Raw genomic sequence first — 22,682 nt, 5'->3', positions numbered from 1 at the left:
GCCGAGGGTCCCCGCCCACCAAATTGGAGGCCGAGGGTCCCCGCCCACCAAATCGGAGGCCGAGGGGCCCCGCCTACCAAATCGGAGGCCGAGGGTCCCCGCCCACCAAATCGGAGGCCGAGGGGCCCCGCCCACCAAATCGGAGGCCGAGGGGCCCCGCCCACCAAATCGGAGGCCGAGGGGCCCCGCCCACCACATCGGAGGCCGATGGGCCCCGCCCACCAAATCGGAGGCCGAGGGTCCCCGCCCACCAAATCGGAGGCCGAGGAGCCCCGCCCACCAAATCGAAGGCCGAGCGGCCCCGCCCACCAAAGCGGAGGCCGAGGGGCCCGGCCCCGCCCACCAAAGCGGAGGCCGAGGGGCCCCGCCCACCACATCGGAGGCCGAGGAGCCCCGCCCACCAAATCGGAGGCCGAGGGTCCCCACCCACCAAATCAGGGGCCGAGGGTCCCCGCCCACCAAATCAGAGGCCGAGGGTCCCCGCCCACCAAATTGGAGGCCGAGGGTCCCCGCCCACCAAATCGGAGGCCGAGGGTCCCCGCCCACCAAATCGGAGGCCGAGGGGCCCCACCAACCAAATCGGAGGCCGAGGAGCCCCGCCCACCAAATCGGAGGCCGAGGGTCCCCGTCCACCAAATCGGAGGCCGAGGGGCCCCGCCCACCAAATCGGAGGCCGAGGGGCCCCGCCCACCAAATCGGAGGCCGAGGGTCCCCGCCCACCAAATCGGAGGCCGAGGGTCCCCGCCCACCAAATCGGAGGATAAGGGGCCCCGCCCACCAAATCGTAGGCCGTGGGGCCCCGCCAACCAAAGCGGAGGCCGAGGGTCCCCGCCCACCAAATCGGAGGCAGAGGGACCCCGCCCACCAAATCGGAGGCCGAGGGGCCCTGCCCACCAAAGCGGAGGCCGAGGGTCCCCGCCCACCAAATCGGAGGTCGAGGGTCCCCGCCCACCAAATCGGAGGCCGAGGGTCCCCGCCCACCAAATCGGAGACCGAGGGTCCCCGCCCACCAAATCGGAGGATAAGGGGCCCCGCCCACCAAATCGGAGGCCGAGGGGCCCCACCAACCAAATCGGAGGCCGAGGGTCCCCGCCCACCAAATCGGAGGCCGAGGGTCCCCGCCCACCAAATCGGAGGCCGAGGGGCCCGCCCACCAAATCGGAGGCCGAGGGGCCCCGCCTACCAAATCGGAGGCCGAGGGTCCCCGCCCACCAAATCGGAGGCCGAGGGTCCCCGCCCACCAAATCGGAGGCCGAGGGGCCCCGCCCACCAAATCGGAGGCCGAGGGGCCCCGCCCACAACATCGGAGGCCGATGGGCCCCGCCCACCAAATCGGAGGCCGAGGGTCCCCGCCCACCAAATCGGAGGCCGAGGGTCCCCGCCCACCAAATCGGAGGCCAAGGGGCCCCGCCCACCAAATCGGAGGCCGAGGGGCCCCGCCCACAACATCGGAGGCCGATGGGCCCCGCCCACCAAATCGGAGGCCGAGGGTCCCCGCCCACCAAATCGGAGGCCGAGGGTCCCCGCCCACCAAATTGGAGGCCGAGGGTCCCCGCCCACCAAATCGGAGGCCGAGGGTCCACACCAACCAAATCGGAGGCCGAGGGGCCCCGCCCACCAAATCGAAGGCCGAGGGGCCCCGCCCACCAAAGCGGAGGCCGAGGGTCCCCGCACACCAAATCGGAGGCAGAGGGACCCCGCCCACCAAATCGGAGGCCGAGGGGCCCCGCCCACCAAAGCGGAGGCCGAGGGTCCCCGACCACCAAATCGGAGGCCGAGGGTCCCCGCCCACCAAATCGGAGGCCGAGGGTCCCCGCCCACCAAATCGGAGGCCGAGGGTCCCCTGTCATGATCTCAATGGCAAGAGAACATAGCATAAGCATATATAGGAACTAGCTCTTGGAAGATGGGAACTGAGCTGACCATGAACTAAACCTAACGCACAACTAGCAGTGGCCGGGTAGCATGCCTACGTTGATTCTAGATGCCCAGCCCAGCCGGAGGACTAAATAAAGCTAGCAGAGGAAAATATTAGTCCTAGCTCACCTCTAGAGAAATACCCCGAAAGGAGACAGAGGCCCCCCACATGTATTGGCGGTGAGTTGAGATGAAATAACAAACGTAGTATGAAAATAGGTTTAGCAAATTTGAGGTCCACTTACTACATAGCAGAAGACAGAAAGGACACTTTCATGGTCAGCTGAAAACCCTATCAAAAACACCATCCAGAAATTACTTTAAAACTCTGGCATTAACTCATAACACCAGAGTGGCAATTCCCGTTCACAAGAGCTTTCCAGACACAGTAACGAAACTACAGCTGTGAACTGGAACAAAATGCAAAAACAAACATGGACAAGAGTCCAACTTATCTAGTAGTTGTCTAGGAGCAGGAACAAGCACAGAGAGGCTTCTGATAACATTGCTGACCGGCAAGCAACTAACAGAGCAGCAAGGCTATATAGCGACTCCCACATCTTGATGGAAACAGGTGAACAGAGAAGATGAAGACACCAGTTCAATTCCACCAGTAGCCACCGGGGGAGCCCAGAATCCAAATTCACAACAGTACCCCCCCCTCAAGGAGGGGGCACCGAACCCTCACCAGAACCACCAGGGCGATCAGGATGGGCCCTATGAAAGGCACGAACCAGATCGGAGGCATGAACATCAGATGCATTCACCCAAGAATTATCCTCCTGGCCGTATCCCTTCCACTTGACCAGATACTGGAGTCTCCGTCTGGAAACACGAGAGTCCAAGATTTTCTCCACAACGTACTCCAACTCACCCTCAACCAACACCGGAGCAGGAGGCTCAACGGAAGGCACAACCGGTACCTCATACCTGCGCAATAATGACCGATGAAAAATGTTATGAATAGAAAAGGATGCAGGGAGGTCCAAACGGAAGGAAACAGGGTTAAGAATCTCCAATATCTTATACGGGCCGATAAACCGAGGCTTAAACTTAGGAGAAGAGACCCTCATAGGGACAAAACGAGAAGACAACCACACCAAATCCCCAACAGAAAGCCGAGGACCAACACGACGGTGGCGGTTGGCAAAAAGCTGAGTCTTCTCCTGGGACAACCTCAAATTGTCCACCACCTGCCCCCAGATCTGATGCAATCTCTCCACCACAGCATCCACTCCAGGACAATCCGAAGATTCCACCTGACCAGAGGAAAATCGAGGATGAAACCCCGAATTACAGAAAAACGGGGACACCAAAGTGGCAGAGCTGGCCCGATTATTGAGAGCGAACTCCGCCAATGGCAAAAAAGCAACCCAATCATCCTGGTCAGCAGACACAAAACACCTCAGATATGTCTCCAGGGTCTGATTAATCCGCTCGGTCTGGCCATTCGTCTGAGGATGGAAAGCGGACGAAAAAGATAAATCTATGCCCATCCTAGCACAGAATGCCCGCCAAAATCTAGACACGAATTGGGTCCCTCTGTCAGAAACGATATTCTCAGGAATACCATGCAAACGAACAACATTTTGAAAAAACAGAGGAACCAACTCGGAAGAAGAAGGTAACTTGGGCAGAGGAACCAAATGGACCATCTTAGAAAAACGGTCACACACCACCCAGATGACAGACATCTTCTGAGAAACAGGCAGATCTGAAATAAAATCCATCGAGATGTGCGTCCAAGGCCTCTTAGGAATAGGCAAGGGCAACAATAATCCACTAGCCCGAGAACAACAAGGCTTGGCCCGAGCACAAACGTCACAAGACTGCACAAAGCCTCGCACATCTCGTGACAGGGAAGGCCACCAGAAGGACCTTGCCACCAAATCCCTGGTACCAAAAATGCCAGGATGACCTGCCAACGCAGAAGAATGAACCTCAGAGATGACTCTACTGGTCCAATCATCAGGAACAAACAGTTTATCAGGTGGGCAACGATCAGGTCTCTCCGCCTGAAACTCCTGCAAGGCCCGCCGCAGGTCTGGAGAAACGGCTGACAATACCACTCCATCCTTAAGGATACCTGTGGGCTCAGAGTTACCAGGCGAGTCAGGCTCAAAACTCCTAGAAAGGGCATCCGCCTTAACACTCTTAGAACCCGGTAGGTATGACACCACAAAATTAAACCGAGAGAAAAATAATGACCAGCGCGCCTGTCTAGGATTCAGGCGCCTGGCGGTCTCAAGATAAATCAAATTTTTGTGGTCAGTCAATACCACCACCTGATGTCTGGCCCCCTCAAGCCAATGGCGCCACTCCTCAAAAGCCCACTTCATGGCCAAAAGCTCCCGATTCCCAACATCATAATTCCGCTCAGCGGGCGAAAATTTACGGGAAAAGAAGGCACAAGGCCTCATCACGGAGCAGTCAGAACTTTTCTGCGACAACACTGCCCCAGCTCCGATCTCAGAAGCGTCGACCTCAACCTGAAAAGGTAGAGCAACATCAGGCTGACGCAACACAGGGGCAGAGGAAAAACGGCGCTTAAGCTCCCGAAAGGCCTCCACAGCATCAGGGGACCAATCAGCAACATCAGCACCCTTCTTAGTCAAATCGGTCAATGGCTTAGCAATATCCGAAAAACCAGCAATAAATCGACGATAAAAGTTAGCAAAGCCCAAAAATTTCTGAAGACTCTTAAGAGAAGAGGGCTGCGTCCAATCACAAATAGCTTGAACCTTGACAGGATCCATTTCAATGGAAGAGGGGGAAAAAATATATCCCAAAAAAAAAATTTCCCTTCAACACTTCTTTTTCTCCTGCTTCAGCCCAAACAATTAACACTTTGCGGGCCGGTCAAACTGTCATGATCTCAATGGCAAGAGAACATAGCATAAGCATATATAGGAACTAGCTCTTGGAAGATGGGAACTGAGCTGACCATGAACTAAACCTAACGCACAACTAGCAGTGGCCGGGTAGCATGCCTACGTTGATTCTAGATGCCCAGCCCAGCCGGAGGACTAAATAAAGCTAGCAGAGGAAAATATTAGTCCTAGCTCACCTCTAGAGAAATACCCCGAAAGGAGACAGAGGCCCCCCACATGTATTGGCGGTGAGTTGAGATGAAATAACAAACGTAGTATGAAAATAGGTTTAGCAAATTTGAGGTCCACTTACTACATAGCAGAAGACAGAAAGGACACTTTCATGGTCAGCTGAAAACCCTATCAAAAACACCATCCAGAAATTACTTTAAAACTCTGGCATTAACTCATAACACCAGAGTGGCAATTCCCGTTCACAAGAGCTTTCCAGACACAGTAACGAAACTACAGCTGTGAACTGGAACAAAATGCAAAAACAAACATGGACAAGAGTCCAACTTATCTAGTAGTTGTCTAGGAGCAGGAACAAGCACAGAGAGGCTTCTGATAACATTGCTGACCGGCAAGCAACTAACAGAGCAGCAAGGCTATATAGCGACTCCCACATCTTGATGGAAACAGGTGAACAGAGAAGATGAAGACACCAGTTCAATTCCACCAGTAGCCACCGGGGGAGCCCAGAATCCAAATTCACAACAGTCCCCGCCCACCAAATCGGAGGCCGAGAGTCCCCGCCCACCAAATCGGAGGCCGAGGGGCCCCGCCAACCAAATCGGAGGCCGAGGGGCCCCGCCAACAAAATCGGAGGCCGAGGAGCCCCGCCCACCAAATCGAAGCCTGAGCGGCCCCGCCCACCAAAGCGGAGGCCGAGGGGCCCGGCCCCGCCCACCAAAGCGGAGGCCGAGGGGCCCCGCCCACCACATCGGAGGCCGAGGGGCCCCGCCCACCAAATCGGAGGCCGAGGGTCCCCACCCACCAAATCGGAGGCCGAGCGTCCCCGCCCACCAAATTGGAGGCCGAGGGTCCCCGCCCACCAAATCGGAGGCTGAGGGTCCCCGCCCACCAAATCGGAGGCCGAGGGGCCCCACCAACCAAATCGGAGGCCGAGGGGCCCCGCCCACCAAATCGGAGGCCGAGGGGCCCCGCCCACCAAATCGGAGGCCGAGGGTCCCCGCCCACCAAATCGGAGGCCGAGGGTCCCCGCCCACCAAATCGGAGGATAAGGGGCCCCGCCCACCAAATAGGAGGCCGTGGGGCCCCGCCAACCAAAGCGGAGGCCGAGGGTCCCCGCCCACCAAATCGGAGGCAGAGGGACCCCGCCCACCAAATCGGAGGCCGAGGGGCCCTGCCCACCAAAGCGGAGGCCGAGGGTCCCCGCCCACCAAATCGGAGGTCGAGGGTCCCCGCCCACCAAATCGGAGGCCGAGGGTCCCCGCCCACCAAATCGGAGGCCGAGGGTCCCCGCCCACCAAATCGGAGGATAAGGGGCCCCGCCCACCAAATCGGAGGCCGAGGGGCCCCACCAACCAAATCGGAGGCCGAGGGTCCCCGCCCACCAAATCGGAGGCCGAGGGTCCCCGCCCACCAAATCGGAGGCCGAGGGGCCCGCCCACCAAATCGGAGGCCGAGGGTCCCCGCCCACCAAATCGGAGGCCGAGGGTCCCCGCCCACCAAATCGGAGGCCGAGGGTCCCCGCCCACCAAATTGGAGGCCGAGGGTCCCGCCCACCAAATCGGAGGCCGAGGGGCCCCGTCAACCAAATCGGAGGCCGAGGGGCCCCGCCAACAAAATCGGAGGCCGAGGAGCCCCGCCCACCAAATCGAAGCCTGAGCGGCCCCGCCCACCAAAGCGGAGGCCGAGGGGCCCGGCCCCGCCCACCAAAGCGGAGGCCGAGGGGCCCCGCCCACCACATCGGAGGCCGAGGGGCCCCGCCCACCAAATCGGAGGCCGAGGGTCCCCACCCACCAAATCGGAGGCCGAGCGTCCCCGCCCACCAAATTGGAGGCCGAGGGTCCCCGCCCACCAAATCGGAGGCTGAGGGTCCCCGCCCACCAAATCGGAGGCCGAGGGGCCCCGCCCACCAAATCGGAGGCCGAGGGTCCCCGCCCACCAAATCGGAGGCCGAGGGGCCCCGCCAACCAAATCGGAGGCCGAGGGGCCCCGCCCACCAAATTGGAGGCCGAGGGGCCCCGCCCACCAAATCGGAGGCCGAGGGGCCCCGCCCACCAAATCGGAGGATAAGGGGCCCCGCCCACCAAATCGGAGGCCGAGGGGCCCCACCAACCAAATCGGAGGCCGAGGAGCCCCGTCCACCAAATCGAAGGCCGAGGGTCCCCGCCCACCAAATCGGAGGCAGAGGGACCCCGCCCACCAAATCGGAGGCCGAGGGGCCCCGCCCACCAAAGCGGAGGCCGAGGGTCCCCGCCCACCAAATCGGAGGTCGAGGGTCCCCGCCCACCAAATCGGAGGCCGAGGGTCCCCGCCCACCAAATCGGAGGCCGAGGGGCTTCGCCAACCAAATCGGAGGCCGAGGAGCCCCGCCCACCAAATCGAAGGCCGAGCGGCCCCGCCCACCAAAGCGGAGGCCGAGGGGCCCGGCCCCGCCCACCAATGCAGAGGCCGAGGGGCCCCGCCCACCACATCGGAGGCCGAGGGTCCCCGCCCACCAAATCGGAGGCCGAGGGGCCCCGCCCACCAAATCGGAGGCCGAGGGTCCCCACCCACCAAATCGGAGGCCGAGGGTCCCCGCCCACCAAATCGGAGGCCGAGGGTCCCCGCCCACCAAATCGGAGGCCGAGGGTCCCCGCCCACCAAATCGGAGGCCGAGGGGCCCCACCAACCAAATCGGAGGCCGAGGGGCCCCGCCCACCAAATCGGAGGCCGAGGGTCCCTGCCCACCAAATCGGAGGCCGAGGGGCCCCGCCAACCAAATCGGAGGCCAAGGGGCCCCGCCCAGCAAATCGGAGGCCGAGGGGCCCCGCCCACCAAATCGGAGGCCGAGGGTCCCCGCCAACCAAATCGGAGGCCAAGGGGCCCCGCCCAGCAAATCGGAGGCCGAGGGGCCCCGCCCACCAAATCGAAGGCCGAGCGGCCCCACCCACCAAAGCAGAGGGAGAGGGACCCCGCCCACTAAATCGGAGGCCGTGGGGCCCCGCCAACCAAATCGGAGGCCGAGGGTCCCCGCCCACCAAATTATTCTTACATTTGAATAAATAAAGTATATATGGATTCTAGACTCCCGATTCTTTAGAATCGGGCTGCCATCTAGTCTTATATAATATGATAATGGTATATGGGTTGCCTTGTCTTGTTGTACCGCAGATGAAATCTGGCAGTGCTGGGGAGCAAGCGGCGTTTCCGTACTTGGAAAATTTATAGAGTATCTGGCAAGTCTAGGGTATAAGCGGCGCTCCTGATCCAGCAAGGTGCAGAACTAGTACTAGTCACTTCAACATACTGGTCACTGCAATTACAGTTTCCAATTTTCACTCAGCAACATCCCCTGCTGTTTATTCTATACGGCACCAGAACAAGTATTATGCACCCACGTAGGTATAATAACTCATTTACATATCAATTAATCAGGAGGACAGTGAGTCAAAAATATACCAATCAAATTATTCAAATTTAACAATTATATTTATTCAATAACATAGATTTTAGCCATTACAAGTAAGTACATGGGTCTCAAATAGAATCATGTGAATTACCCAAAGTGTTACATATGACCCAGGGAAGAACATGCAGGACAAAAATAAATGAATTTAAAGTGATCATTGCAAGGATTCATGCTAAATAGCGATGTGTGCGCTCAAATAGGTACATTGCTAATTGCAATTGCATTCCCTCCTACTTGCAGTAACATTGCACATACCCTATATTGCAAGATCGCATTTCATCATGTTTGTATCATAATAACGGTAATAGTTACCCATGGTGAAGTCCAAAATCACGTTTCGGCCTGTGTCAAGTGACCCCAACGCGCGTTTCGCGTATTTGTAGTCTCGCTTCCTCAGGGGGCGTGGCTTAAGTGTCCGATCAGTCCGGGTTAAATAGTCAGCCGTTCCGGTCAGAAGACCGCACGGCCACCTATCAATACCTGCTGAAAGTGCGCACGCGCATCGCGTTCCACCGTCATATCAACCAAATACCCAGAGAGGACGTCCTCCCATGATCACGTGGGCGGGCTGGTGCCTAGCCACGCACCTCGCTCATATGAGCCGAACGGCCAAACATGGGCTGGAAGAAAGACAGCATGGGACAAGGTGCGCGTTGTGACTGGAAATAGTGCCAAAATAAATACATTTATGTGACATATATGTTCGTGACGTGCATTGTAAAGTGCTTGTGTGCTTAATATATACAAGCAATAGCAATATATAGCTATTCAAATAAGGTGCACTGTGCATATGTGCTTTATGGTGACTTATATCTTAAAGTATAAAAGGACCCTAAGTGGAATGAATAAAAAGACCCTAAGTATCACATATAAAAGAAAAAAATCGCACACATTGTTACATTGATATCACTATATACAAACATATCAAACGAGAGATAGAAAGGAAAAAGCTACCACCACTTATCCAAAATTCCCTGAAATTATATAGGGACAATGCATACATGTAACTGTAAATTACACCCATGCTCTTTCTAATAGACAAGATATCCCGCATATTTAAACCTCAAATATTGACTGTATTCCAGTTCATGGATGGATTTTGATGTGTTTGTTCAACTCTCCTCCCTTTTTATCCTCCATTATATTAATACTTCTTTATTCTTCTTTTATTTTCTCAGACAATATCCGACGTCAGATCTTTCATGCGGACCATAGGCATCTTGGTTAGCAGCTTGATTCCCTCTTCTCACCGTATCACGAACATACATAAATGAACTATGACAATAAAATAATGTTAAAACCACATAGACTGAACACACTTAAAACATCCGGATGGTGTACAACAGAGATGTTGAAAAGAGGTAAGAGAGCTGGAAAGTAACTTATATCTATAAGGATTCAGGGGTCGTATATAACTATCTATTTCAGCCATGAGGAGAGGTTCAAAGGAAAGATGAAAACCCCTGACTCTCATTTAGCCCTTCTGGGGTCATAGTGCCAAGAAGGGTTATCCATCTGCATTCTTTTTGTGCGAGGAGACGTTGGATATCACCTCCCCTAATTCCACATTGTACATGTTCTATGCCTCTCACCAAAAAAGACTTGGGATTACATTTATGGTACTGTTTAAAGTGGCGTGGAACCGTTTTTAATTGGGAGGGATCCTCCTCTATTTCTGCTGCCATAATGTCACGGACATGTTCCCGTGTGCGTGTACCCAGGCGTCTAGATGTTAGACCTATATACACTTTAGGACAGCTGCATCTCGCATAATATATGACTTGTGTTGTATTACAGGTAATATGTTGTTTTATGGAAAAAAATTTCTTTCCATCAGTTGATTGGAAATCAACTGCCCAACATATATTCTTGCATGAGATGCAGCTGTCACATGGGAAACATCCTAAGGAAAGGCCACTAGAGCCAAAAACATTTTTGCTGATTGGAGACACATAATGACTGGACACTAGTATGTCTTTTAGATTTTTGCTTCTTCTTGATGTCATCATAGGATATTTAGGCAACATTTTTGATAATGTTGAGTCTGTCTTTAGGACGTCCCAATGTCTATTAAGACAATCTCTCATTGACGCCCACTCCCCATTATAAGTTGATATAAATCGGATGGCTTCATCTTTATTGTCTTTACTCCTCTGTCTGGGGTACAGCAAAGCATCTCGGGGCTGAGATTTTGCTCTCAAGTAGCCCCCTGCTGTTTGTTTCTCGAAAACACCAATGTAGTCAAAATCATCACTACACCTATAGATAAATTCCCAAAGGGGTATAATTTCCAAAATGGGGTCAATTGAGGGGGAATTCTGCTTTTCTGGCACTTAGTGGCTCTGAATATGGAGTCCACAAACTATTCTAGTAAAATCTACACTCCAGGAGGCAGATAGTGTTCCATCCGTCCCTCCAGAGTCTCACCATGTGACTAAGCAGTACAATATAGCCATATATAGGGTACGAGTATGAAAATGTAAAATTTGAGGCTAACACACAATCTTGGTGGTAAAAATTTAAATTATTTTTTCTTCACTGCCCAATGGTATAAAATTCTGTGACACACCAGTGGTGTCAATATAATCATTGCACCCCTTATGGGGGTTATGCTGTTCTGGCACCTCAGGGGTTCTGCCAATGTGACATGGCACCCTCAAACCAGTGCACCAAAATCTGCACTGTAATATGGCGTTCCTTCCCTTCTGAGCTTTGCGTTGTGCCTCGAAAGTAATTTTTGACCACATGTGGGGTATCGGTCAACTCAGAAGAAATTGCACAACAAATTTTGGCATCCAATTTCTCCTGTAGCCCTCATGAAAATACAAAATCTGGGCCTAAGAAAAACACTTTTGTGGGAAGAATTAGATTATTTTATTTTCATGGCTCAACGTTATAAACGTCTGTGAAGCACTTGGGGCTTCAAGGTGCTCAATCTAGATAAGTTCCTTGAGGGGTCTAGTTTCCAAAATGGCATAACGTGTGGGGGGCTTCCACTGTTTAGGCACATCATGGGCTCTCCAAATGCAACATGGGGTCCGCTAATTATGCCAGCAAATTTTACGGGTTCTTAAAGGGGTAGATGCAAGCAACAGTCCTTAGAGCCCCTTATAGATCCATTGACTGAGATCTCTGCTGTTCACAAGAGTCTGGATCCCTGTTACCTATTGCTGTTTTTTAAAGGGCTCTGTCAGCGCAGAACAACTGATCAAATCAAGTACAGGCACTCGATGCTTCATTGTGCCGCCAATCATTTATAAACCCCTCCCCACCTGCTTGTTTTTCCTCAATCTCCACCCCCTCTTCTTTGATTGACAGCTCTGGCTTCATAGAGCAAGAGAAGGGTGGAGATAGATGAAAACAAGCAGGTGGGAAGGTGTATTTAAATGTTTGGCCCCACCAAGGGCCTGTACTTGGGTTGACCAGTCATTCTGTGCTGACAGAATCCCATTAAGGGGAACCTGTTGCAAAGATTTTACTACCCCATCTGAGATCAGCATGATGTATGGGCAGCTCCTGATAGGCTGCAGCACTCTATATAATTCATGTAGGCTTTGTATTAAGCACCAATCATATTATATGTATTTTATTATATTCTTATCCATGTAGACAAAACTGAGCAGCTCAGGCCGTAATCCAACTCCAATCAATGAGCTTTTCAGAGCATCTTTAAGAGAAGAGGATTCTAAAGAGTGAAGATGTAAGTGCATTGCCTGCAGGCTATACCCAGAGTCATCAAACCATCTTTCCCCAAGGAATTCTGACTTTTCCTGAAGTTCGTCTTCATCGCAAATAATCAGAAGGTTTCTTGTTATAACAAAACATTCACAATAAAATATCATTGAAACAATCAGTGATATACTGTATAGCTATCATATATAAGGCATGAGAGCTGAGATAGCAACTAAACTGAGGAATGCGCTGCGGTGATGACTGTCAGATATTAATAGCTCCAATTATAGGAAGGTTTATGATTCTTGTAAGCACTCTTCATTATAAAATCTAATGGTATTTTGATTAAAATAATTAAAACATCATTACTGACTGCAATTGTGTTATCATCATAAGGATCTCTGGAATCGCTCAGATGTAGATCTGTCTTGAATAAAAGTTACCTCCAATAAAAAAAATATCTTTGGTAAAGTAAGCCCAGCCAAAAGAGAGATAACTGTTAAGCCAACAACAATTTTTCCCAAATTCCATGAAAAATGTCCATGCTCAGCTGATCATTCTGGATATTTCCATTTGTAGTCAAGAATTTTACAAGGGCATATAAAATAAATAATCTTATTTTCATCCCCAAAAAAAGGTGATTTTCATGTTGTCATCCATATGCAATCCATATGGCACCCATTTTTATAAATCAGCAGTGAATGAGGGATGAGTGAGCGTGGTCAGTAATACTCGGTTATCACTCGAGTATCACGGTTCGTGGATGTGCTCGTTACTTGGCGAGTAATGGACACCTCTCTATGCAAAACTTGAATCCCCCGCATTTTTGACACCTGTTACACAGCCTACAAGCATGCTGGGATTGCCTGAGCGTCAATGTAATGCCGTAGCCATCTTGGTTGTGGCATTATTGTGATTGGCTGGCCATGTGACAACATATAAGCACAGCTTTGTGACACTTCGTATTGGAGAGAGAGTGCTTGTCTAGGCCTCTGTGTGTACAATATAATGAATCAGAGGCCTGTAGTGCTGATACTGGTGCTGAAGCTGAACCATCATACTAACAGCCCTTCTAAGGGTTAATCATTTGCTTTGCTGTTTGTATCATACACTCTGCATTTAGCCTAGGGAGGGAGAGAGTCACAGGAATAGTGACAGAACGCCTGGGTCGACGTTTGGTACCATCACATGACACCACTGCCTCTTCCCCTGTGCTAGGTGCTTCCCAATCCCCTGTCCAAACCACTGACGTAGATGCTTCGTGCCCTGCACCTATCCTTGCACATTTGAAAATATCATCATCAGGCAATTCCAATTCCTTGTCCAAGCTCACCGTTCAGCTGTCTCTACCTCAGGAGTTGGACCTTGGACCAAAAGAGAAAGTTTGCAGCAAACCACCAACAGGCCCAAAGGCTAAATGGACACATTTCCAGGCTGCTTGCTCTTATATTATATAGAGTCATTACAAACAGAGTGATCTATTTCAAGTGTTTAATTCTGTTTATGTTGATGATTATGAAACGCCCGCCAGGGCCATGGGGTACTCGGTACCGGGTCCGGTACTTAAAGAATGTGTCACGGCGGCGGTGACCTGGTCCGTGGCCCTGGGCGCCCATGTTAAGGGGACGGTCTTTAAAGGGATTTGTAAAATAATAAATGTTCGTGATGCCACCTGTGGTATTTGGTCAGGGATGACCAACGCTGCTTAAAGGGGTCCTATGGGGTGATGTTATGGCTGCCAGATGGTATAACTTCCCACAGGTGAAGTAGGTCCCCAGGGCTCCCGGTGAGTAGATGGAAGATGGTGAGTGGTGCAGTAAAGAACGAAGGACGCAGTTGTGCAGGGTCCGGCCGGCTTGGAAGCGAGTTCAGAGTTCAGCTTTACCAGGTGGAGTTAAAAGCCTTCCTTCTAGCGCTGTGTTGTTGTAGTCCCTTACTGCCAATGGCTTCTTAGCAAGGTCCTCTCAGTTATATCTGTCTTGTATTGAAGTGGGACACAAACCCGTATGACAGGTGACTCGAGTCTTTTTACAGGGTCTCTATCATGACCCAGGCTCTATGTGTCAATGTGTCTCCTGGGTATTAGGGCGGACAGGTTACGTGTAGTCTAGCTGTCCTACCGGTTACTGCTGTGCCTCCTAGAGTATGACACAACCTAGGTCTTCCAGTTACCGGTATCTGCGCTCTGTCAGGGATGTAGCCCAGTCGCTGCTATACTCACTTGTTGTCACTCTCCTGTGCTTCGCTCTCTGGCACGTTAGCTAAAGGCTGTTCTTCCTTCTGTATCTTGCTATCTAGGAGCTACAGCACATCAAGCTGTATGGCCCCTCACCTGTCCTTCTGCCACAGACTGCTCCAGTCTCCTGTCAGGCACCAACTGTCTAAATCTTCTTGACTGCCTAGCAACTGCCTAGCAACTCACTCCTCCTCCCAAGTAGAGAGAGCAGCTCCCTTAAGTCAGGTGTAGAGCTCCCCCTTCTGGCTTGGAGTTAGAACAGTGTTGTGTGCTTTGTGGTTACCTGATAAAAGGAGTCCTTCATCGCTTCCAAGCGTGACATCACTCTCCCCGTCAGGAAAGCAATGCCACTGTGACAAACAGGACCATGGAGCATCACACTATCTCCCTACCCCGTCAAATCCAGTACTCCCAGACTGGGAAAAAAAACAAAAGTTACAGGTTATTAAAAAGACATACAAAATTTTTAAATGCTGACAAACAGGTTAAACAGGTAAACTTCCCTTTATGGGAGGTGAGAAGGCTTTAACGTTGCAAGAATATATTTACATAATATATAAATAAGTTTTCAAAAATAGAACTTTTGCTATAATATACCATGGATGGCAACTACCCTTACGGGTATACTACTTTAAGGTTTCCTTTAATTAAAGTGCAAACATATTCATGTCAATAACTCAATAACATGTAAGTGCAGCGCCCCATAGTCCTGGTCGTTGCAGTAATGCCGCTCTTCCACCAGGGGGAGTGATATTACGTCTGATGGTACTAAAGGAGTTTACCTTGCCAGGTATCACAGTCACACACTACACTTCACACTCCAGTCCACCAGGGGAAAGGTTCTATCTACTAGGCCACTCCTCACACACGGGTAAAACTGGTGGGTTGGATAGGAAGTTAGAGAGAAGCTACCTGGGTTCGACCCAGAGAGGACCTGTTAGGCAGACAGGGGGAGAAGGAGGAACATCTGAGCTGCAGACAGAGGGTCCCTGTCAGGGGTGGGATCCTGACAGAGGCCAAGCACGAGATAGAACGTTACGGAGCTGCGCCTGCACCCATTGTGGCAGTATCCTAAGAAAGGACACGAAGCGAATTGTATTGTGGAGAGTGAGAAACAAAGTCACAGCACAAGGAGATAATAACGGGAGGAGTTCTGCCCCAAGATCGGCAGCCTCCTTCTGAGGCGCGTAGCCGGTGGCCAGAACACCGAGGGAGTAATAGGCTCTACGCATTACTTCAGAGACTGGAAGGACAGTTGATTCCAAGTTGGCTGCCCGACCTTAATACCTATGAAAACACGGAGGCAAATTGTGGGAGAGGGGCGTCTCTAGGGTCCCTATAAAATAGCTCCAGGCCTACCCCGTCATGCGGGTTGTCCTATCCATATCATCTGGGGGACAGAGAGAGAGAGAACATCAGAAACATCCACGAAAGTTGTGAGGACTATCCCGTGGTGCTCAGCAGGGAGGTACTACAACACACAGGCGCTAGTAGGAAGGCTACTGATTTCCACCTGGATAAGGGAACTCTGGATGTGCCTTCGGACCAGCTGGACTCTGCTTGCCCTGTGAACGGTACTCTGGACTGTGGACTCTGAAGTCTTCAGTAAAAGGTAAAGAGACTGCAACCTTTGTGTTCTCGTTATTCATTGCGCCTTAGGACGTCCACCATCACCACCTATACAACTGGGAAGCCCTGGGGACATACTTCACCTGTGGCAAGGTACACCATCTAGCTGCCATTCCATCACCCCAGCGGACCCCTAGCAGCGTCGGTCACCCTGACCGAATACCACAGGTGGCATCACGATCACCGTACAAACAACTACACCTTTAATTGGGCGCCCCTCAGAAGGGCCATGGACTGGGTCGGGCCACCGTGACATTCCCAGAACCGAGAGAGAGATAGACCCGGTACCGAGTACCCCATTGCCCTTCACGTGGGGGCAATCCATAAACAATAGCAACAATGCGAGGGACCCGTTTTGTGAACCCTCAACTTAGGCTTGGGCGGGCTACACGGCATGAAATCCAGACCTTGTCTTCTGCCACGCCAAATGGGTTTTTCTTCAGGTCTCTGTAAAACAAATCAACATTCAAGGCAACATTAGCAACAGTTTCTTTAAAGATTCTTTGTAAAACCAGTAGGAAGCACCTAAAGAGATTCCAACTATGTACAAGAATGTTTTGATCAGACCTAGTTCATGACTCTATAGTTCTGTTAAACTTGAGCAACAGTAACATAACCAACCAGGTTAACTTTTTAACTATTTACAGTCATATTCAAGCTTGCAGCATCAAAAACTGTTTATCTCTTTTGCCAGGGTAGCTCCTGGTGGCTACTGTTTCCTGATCGGGAGAAGCTTTCTGCAACTGTCACAACAGGTGACTCACATGATTTTAGTTCCGTATCTGGGGTCTGGGCCTTGGCCTGCATAGCGGTAGTGTCGGTGGCTACGATAAGATCAGTCACTGGAGCGGGGTCAGTAGCTGTCGCTGGAGCGGGTTTGGTCACCGGAGCAGTGTCGTTCTCCATACCTGTTTCTGATGTGATCTCTCCGGTGCCGGTCTGCTCCGCTGCTGAAGTTGCAGTCGCTGGTTGCATAACAGGCCACGGCACTCCCAGTGTGATATTTCTGCACAGGGCCACCTTCCATCTCTTCACCGCGGTCAGCTCAGTGCTCAGGAGCTGGCAGCTCAGCTCCTCCACTTGGTCTCCCAGGAAGTCCGGATCCTCCAGTGGCGGTAAGTCTGGGTCCTCCTCCCCTTGTCTGGGACAGTCCTCGGCTGCCTCTCCACCCTCTGGGTGCTCACCAGTCGCCATCTTTTCCTCCGGGTCCTCAGCTGTACACACACGCTGCTCCTGCTCTGTTTTCCGGGGGTGGAATTTGTTTTTCCTCAGCTTCCCACCATTACAGATCAGAAGGCGGACCTCCCGGGCTGATGGACATGTCCTCATTGTATAGTAACATCTGAAGGGGGCGTTCCTGACTTTTTGTGTGGTACAGTTAGTCCCCGCCCACGATGGTGCACTTCTCTTCTCCTGCGCTCCTCGTGGCACTCTTTCTGGCAGCTGTTTTTGGCGATTATTTTGAAAAATAAAGTGCGCACACCGTGTGACGCAGTTATGGCGATGTTTTGATGGCGATGTTTCAAAACCTCATTAAAGTCTCTGGTACACAATTCAATGAAGGCTCTCTAGTTTCTCAATTAAGCACAGTCTCTTAGGCGTACAAGACCCGTTTGCTGGGTCGGTCCATCCTGTTTGTGACACCAAAATGAGACACCCGCCAGGGCCGTGGGGTACTCTGTACCGGGTCTGGTACTTAAAGAGATGTGTCACGGCGGCGGTGACCAGGTCCGTGGCCCTGGGTGCCCATGTTAAGGGGACTGTCTTTAAAGGGATTTGTAAAATAATAAATGTTCGTGATGCCACCTGTGGTATTCGGTCATGGATGACCAACGCTGCTTAAAGGGGTCCTATGGGGTGATGTTATGGCTGCCAGATGGTATAACTTCCCACAGGTGAAGTAGGTCCCCAGGGCTCCCGGTGAATAGATGGAAGATGGTGAGTGGTGCAGTAAAGAACGAAGGATGCAGTTGTGTAGTCTTTTTACCTGGTTTACTGATGGTAGCAGGCAGCCACAGTCCAGGGCACCAGATCACAGGTACAGGCAGGGTCCGGCCGGCTTGGAAGCGAGTTCAGCTTTACCAGGTGGAGTTAAAAGCCTTCCTTCTAGCGCTGTGTTGTTGTAGTCCCTTACTGCCTATGGCTTCTTAGCAAGGTCTTTATATCTGTCCTTTATTGAAGTGGGACACAAACCTGTATGACAGGTGACTCGAGCCTTTTTACAGGGTCTCTATCATGACCTGGGTTCTATGTGTCACTGTGTCTCCTGTTGTGAATTCTGTTCTCGAACTCCCTCCTGTGGTCATGAATGGTACTTCGGCGAGTTCTGTCCATGGACTCCCTCTGGTGGCTGTGAGTGGAGCTGCTGGTTCTGAGGTTCCTTCTCCAGCTGACCTCATTTAGTTCTAGGCTGGCTGCTCTATTTAATTCCACTCAGATCGTTACTTGATGCCAGCTGTCAATGTTCTAGTACTGGTTCAGTTCTCTCTTGGATCTTGCAGATGACCTGTCTACTCCAGCAAAAGCTAAGTCCCTGCTAGTTAAATTGTTTATCTCTGTTTTCTGTCCAGCTTGCTCTCATGATTTTTCCAAGCTAGCTGGAAGCTCTGGGATGCAGAGTGGCACCTCCGCACCGTGAGTCGGTGCGGGGGTCTCTTTTGCACACTCTGCGTGGTTTTTATAGTTTTTTGTGCTGACCGCAAAGTTGCCTTTTCTATCCTCCGTCTTTTTAGTTAAGTCTGGCCTCCTTTGCTGAAACCTATTTCATTCCTGTGTTTGTGACTTCCATCTTAACTCACAGTTAATATTTGTGGGGGGCTGCCTGTTTTCTTTGGGGAATTTCTCTGAGGCAAGGTAGGCTTTATTTTCTATCTTTAGGGGTAGTTAGCTCTTAGGCTGTGAAGAGGAGTCTAGGCAGAGTCAGGTACGCTCCACGGCTATTTCTAGTTGTTGTGATAGGATTATGTCATGATTCTCAATGGCGAGAGAACATAGCCCAGCATATATGAGAACTAGCTCTTGGAAGATGGAAACTATACTGACCATGAACTAAACCTGCCGCACAACTAGAAGTGGCCGGGTAGCATGCCTACGTTTTTTTATCCCTAGATGCCCAGCGCCAGCCGGAGAACTACCTAATCCTAGCAGAGGAAAAGACAGTCCTGGCTCACCTCTAGAGAAATTTTCCCAAAAGGCAGACAGAGGCCCCCACATATATTGGCGGTGATTTTAGATGAAATGACAAACGTAGTATGAAAATAGGTTTAGCAAAAATCGAGGTCCGCTTACTAGATAGAAAGAAGACAGAAAGGGCACTTTCATGGTCAGCAGAAAACCATCAAAACACCATCCAGAAATTACTTTAAGACTCTAGCATTAACTCATAACACCAGAGTGGCAATTTCCGCTCACAAGAGCTTTCCAGACACAGTAACGAAACAGCAGCTGTGAACAGGAACAAAATGCAAAAACACACAAGGACAAAAGTCCAACTTAGCTGGGAGTTGTCTAGTAGCAGGAACATGCACAGAAAGGCTTCTGATTACATTGTTGACCGGCATGAAACTGACAGAGGAGCAAGGTTATATAGCGACTCCCACATCCTGATAGGAGCAGGTGAACAGAGGGGATGATGCACACAAGTACAATTCCACAAGTGGCCACCGGGGGAGCCCAGAATCCAATTTCACAACAGTACCCCCCCCTCAAGGAGGGGGCACCGAACCCTCACCAGAACCACCAGGGCGATCAGGATGAGCCCTATGAAAGGCACGGACAAGATCGGAGGCATGAACATCAGAGGCAGTGACCCAAGAATTATCCTCCTGACCGTATCTGTTATGGTTACCCCAATGACCATGGGAAAAAAATACAAAACGGACTAGCTCTCGGGTGATGGAAACTAAGGTCGACCGTGACCTGAACCTGACCCAACACTTACAGTAGCCGGGGGATGTACCTACGATGCCCTAGACACCACGCGCCAGCCGGAGATCTAACTACCCCTATAAGAGGAATATACAGGCCTGCCTTACCTCCAGTGAGGAACCCCAAAAGATGATAGTAGGCCCCCACAGATATTGACGGTGAGTTCAGAGGAAATGACATACGTAGGATGAACAGCAGATTTAGCACAGTGAGGTCCGCTTACTAGATAGCAGAAGGACAGGAAAGAGTTACTTCACGGTCGACCTAAAAATCACTATTCAAAAACACCATCCAGAAATTACTTTAAACTCCAGTGACAACTCATGCCACTGGAGTAGTAATTTTCTGTCCACAAGAGCTTCCAGCACTGAAGAGTCACATTGCAGATAGCTGGACAAAAATAGCAAAACAAGAAACAAAATTCAACTTAGCTGAACTGGAACTTGAGGCAGGTGAATGCAACAGAATGCTACTAGCACATTGTTGGCCGGCATGTGACTAACAGCCAAGCAGCCTTAAATAGGAAACTCCCCAAGAGGGTGGCGACAGGTAATCAGAGATGGAGGAAGGCACATAAGAGACACTACCATAACAGACCACCGGGGGAGCCCACAAACCGAATTCACAACAGTACCCCCCCCTTAAGGAGGGGGCACCGAACCCTCACCAGAACCACCAGGGCGACCTGGATGAGCACTATGAAATGCACGAACCAAATCGGGAGCATGAACATCGGATGCTGTCACCCAAGAATTATCCTCCTGGCCATAACCTTTCCACTTAACCAGATACTGAAGTTTCCGTCTGGAAACACGGGAGTCCAAGATCTTTTCCACCACATACTCCAATTCACCCTCAACCAACACAGGAGCAGGTGGATCAGCAGAAGGAACAACCGGTACCTCATACCTCCGCAACAATGACCGATGGAAAACATTATGGATATTAAAAGATGCTGGGAGGTCCAAACGAAAGGACACAGGATTAAGAACCTCCAGAATCCTATAAGGGCCGATAAACCGAGGCTTAAACTTAGGAGACGAGACCTTCATAGGAACAAATCGAGAAGACAGCCACACCAGGTCCCCAACACAAAGACGAGGACCAATACGCCGATGACGATTAGTGAACTGTTGAGTCTTCTCCTGGGACAACTTCAGATTGTCCACAACCTGTCCCCAAATCTGATGCATCCTATCAACCACAGCATCCACTCCAGGACAATCCGAAGACTCCAATTGACCGGACGAAAACCGAGGGTGAAACCCTGAATTACAAAAAAATGGAGAAACCAAAGTGGCAGAACTAGCCCGATTGTTCAGGGCAAACTCTGCCAATGGCAAAAAGTCAAGCCAATCATCCTGATCAGCGGACACAAAACACCTCAAGTAAGTCTCCAAGGTCTGATTAGTACGCTCAGTCTGGCCATTAGTCTGAGGATGGAATGCAGACGAAAAAGACAAATCGATACCCATCCTGGCACAGAACGTCCGCCAAAATCTAGACACAAACTGAGTACCCCTGTCAGACACTATATTCTCAGGAATACCATGCAAACGCACCACATTCTGAAAAAATAGAGGAACCAACTCAGAGGAGGAGGGCAATTTGGGTAAAGGTACCAAATGAACCATCTTGGAAAAACGGTCACAAATCACCCAGATGACAGACATCCTACGAGAAACCGGAAGGTCAGAAATAAAGTCCATAGAGATGTGCGTCCAAGGCCTCTTAGGAATAGGCAAGGGCAACAACAACCCACTGGCCCTAGAACAGCAGGGCTTGGCCCGAGCACAAACATCACAAGACTGCACAAACATGCGCACATCTCGAGACAAAGAAGGCCACCAGAAGGACCTAGACACCAAATCCCTGGTGCCAAAAATTCCAGGATGACCTGTCAACGCGGAAGAATGAACCTCCGAGATAACTCTACTGGTCCAATCATCAGGGACAAACAGTCTACCAGGCGGACAGCGATCAGGCCTATCCACCTGAAACTCCTGCAAAGAACGCCGCAGGTCTGGGGAGACAGCTGACAATATCACCCCATCCTTCAGGATGCCGGTAGGTTCGGAATCACCAGGCGAGTCAGGCTCAAAACTCCTAGAGAGGGCATCCGCCTTCACATTCTTGGACCCAGGCAGATATGACACCACAAAGTTAAATCGGGAGAAAAACAACGACCAGCGCGCCTGTCTAGGATTCAGACGCCTGGCCGACTCAAGATAAATTAGATTCTTGTGGTCAGTGAGGACCACCACCTGGTGTCTAGCACCCTCAAGCCAATGACGCCACTCCTCAAACGCCCACTTCATGGCCAGAAGTTCCCGATTTCCCACATCATAATTTCGCTCAGCGGGCGAAAACTTTCGGGAGAAAAACGCACATGGTCTCATTACTGAGCAGTCAGGATCTTTCTGCGACAAAACTGCACCTGCTCCGATCTCCGAAGCATCCACCTCAACCTGGAACGGAAGTAACACATCAGGTTGGCGCAACACAGGAGCGGAAGAAAAGCGGCGCTTAAGCTCTTGAAAGGCCTCCACAGCCGCAGAGGACCAATTAGCAACATCAGCACCCTTTTTGGTCAAATCAGTCAAAGGTTTAGCAATGGCAGAAAAACCCGCTATAAATCAGCGATAGAAATTAGCAAAACCCAAGAACTTTTGCAGACTCTTCAAAGAAGTAGGTTGCATCCAATCACAAATAGCCTGGACCTTGACAGGGTCCATCTCCATAGATGAAGGGGAAAAAATATATCCCAAAAAGGAAATTCTCTGAACTCCAA

This window comes from Ranitomeya variabilis, chromosome 3 (assembly GCF_051348905.1).
Source record: "Ranitomeya variabilis isolate aRanVar5 chromosome 3, aRanVar5.hap1, whole genome shotgun sequence".
NCBI classification, from domain to species: domain Eukaryota; kingdom Metazoa; phylum Chordata; class Amphibia; order Anura; family Dendrobatidae; genus Ranitomeya; species Ranitomeya variabilis.
Note: the sequence above shows the minus strand (reverse complement) of the source record.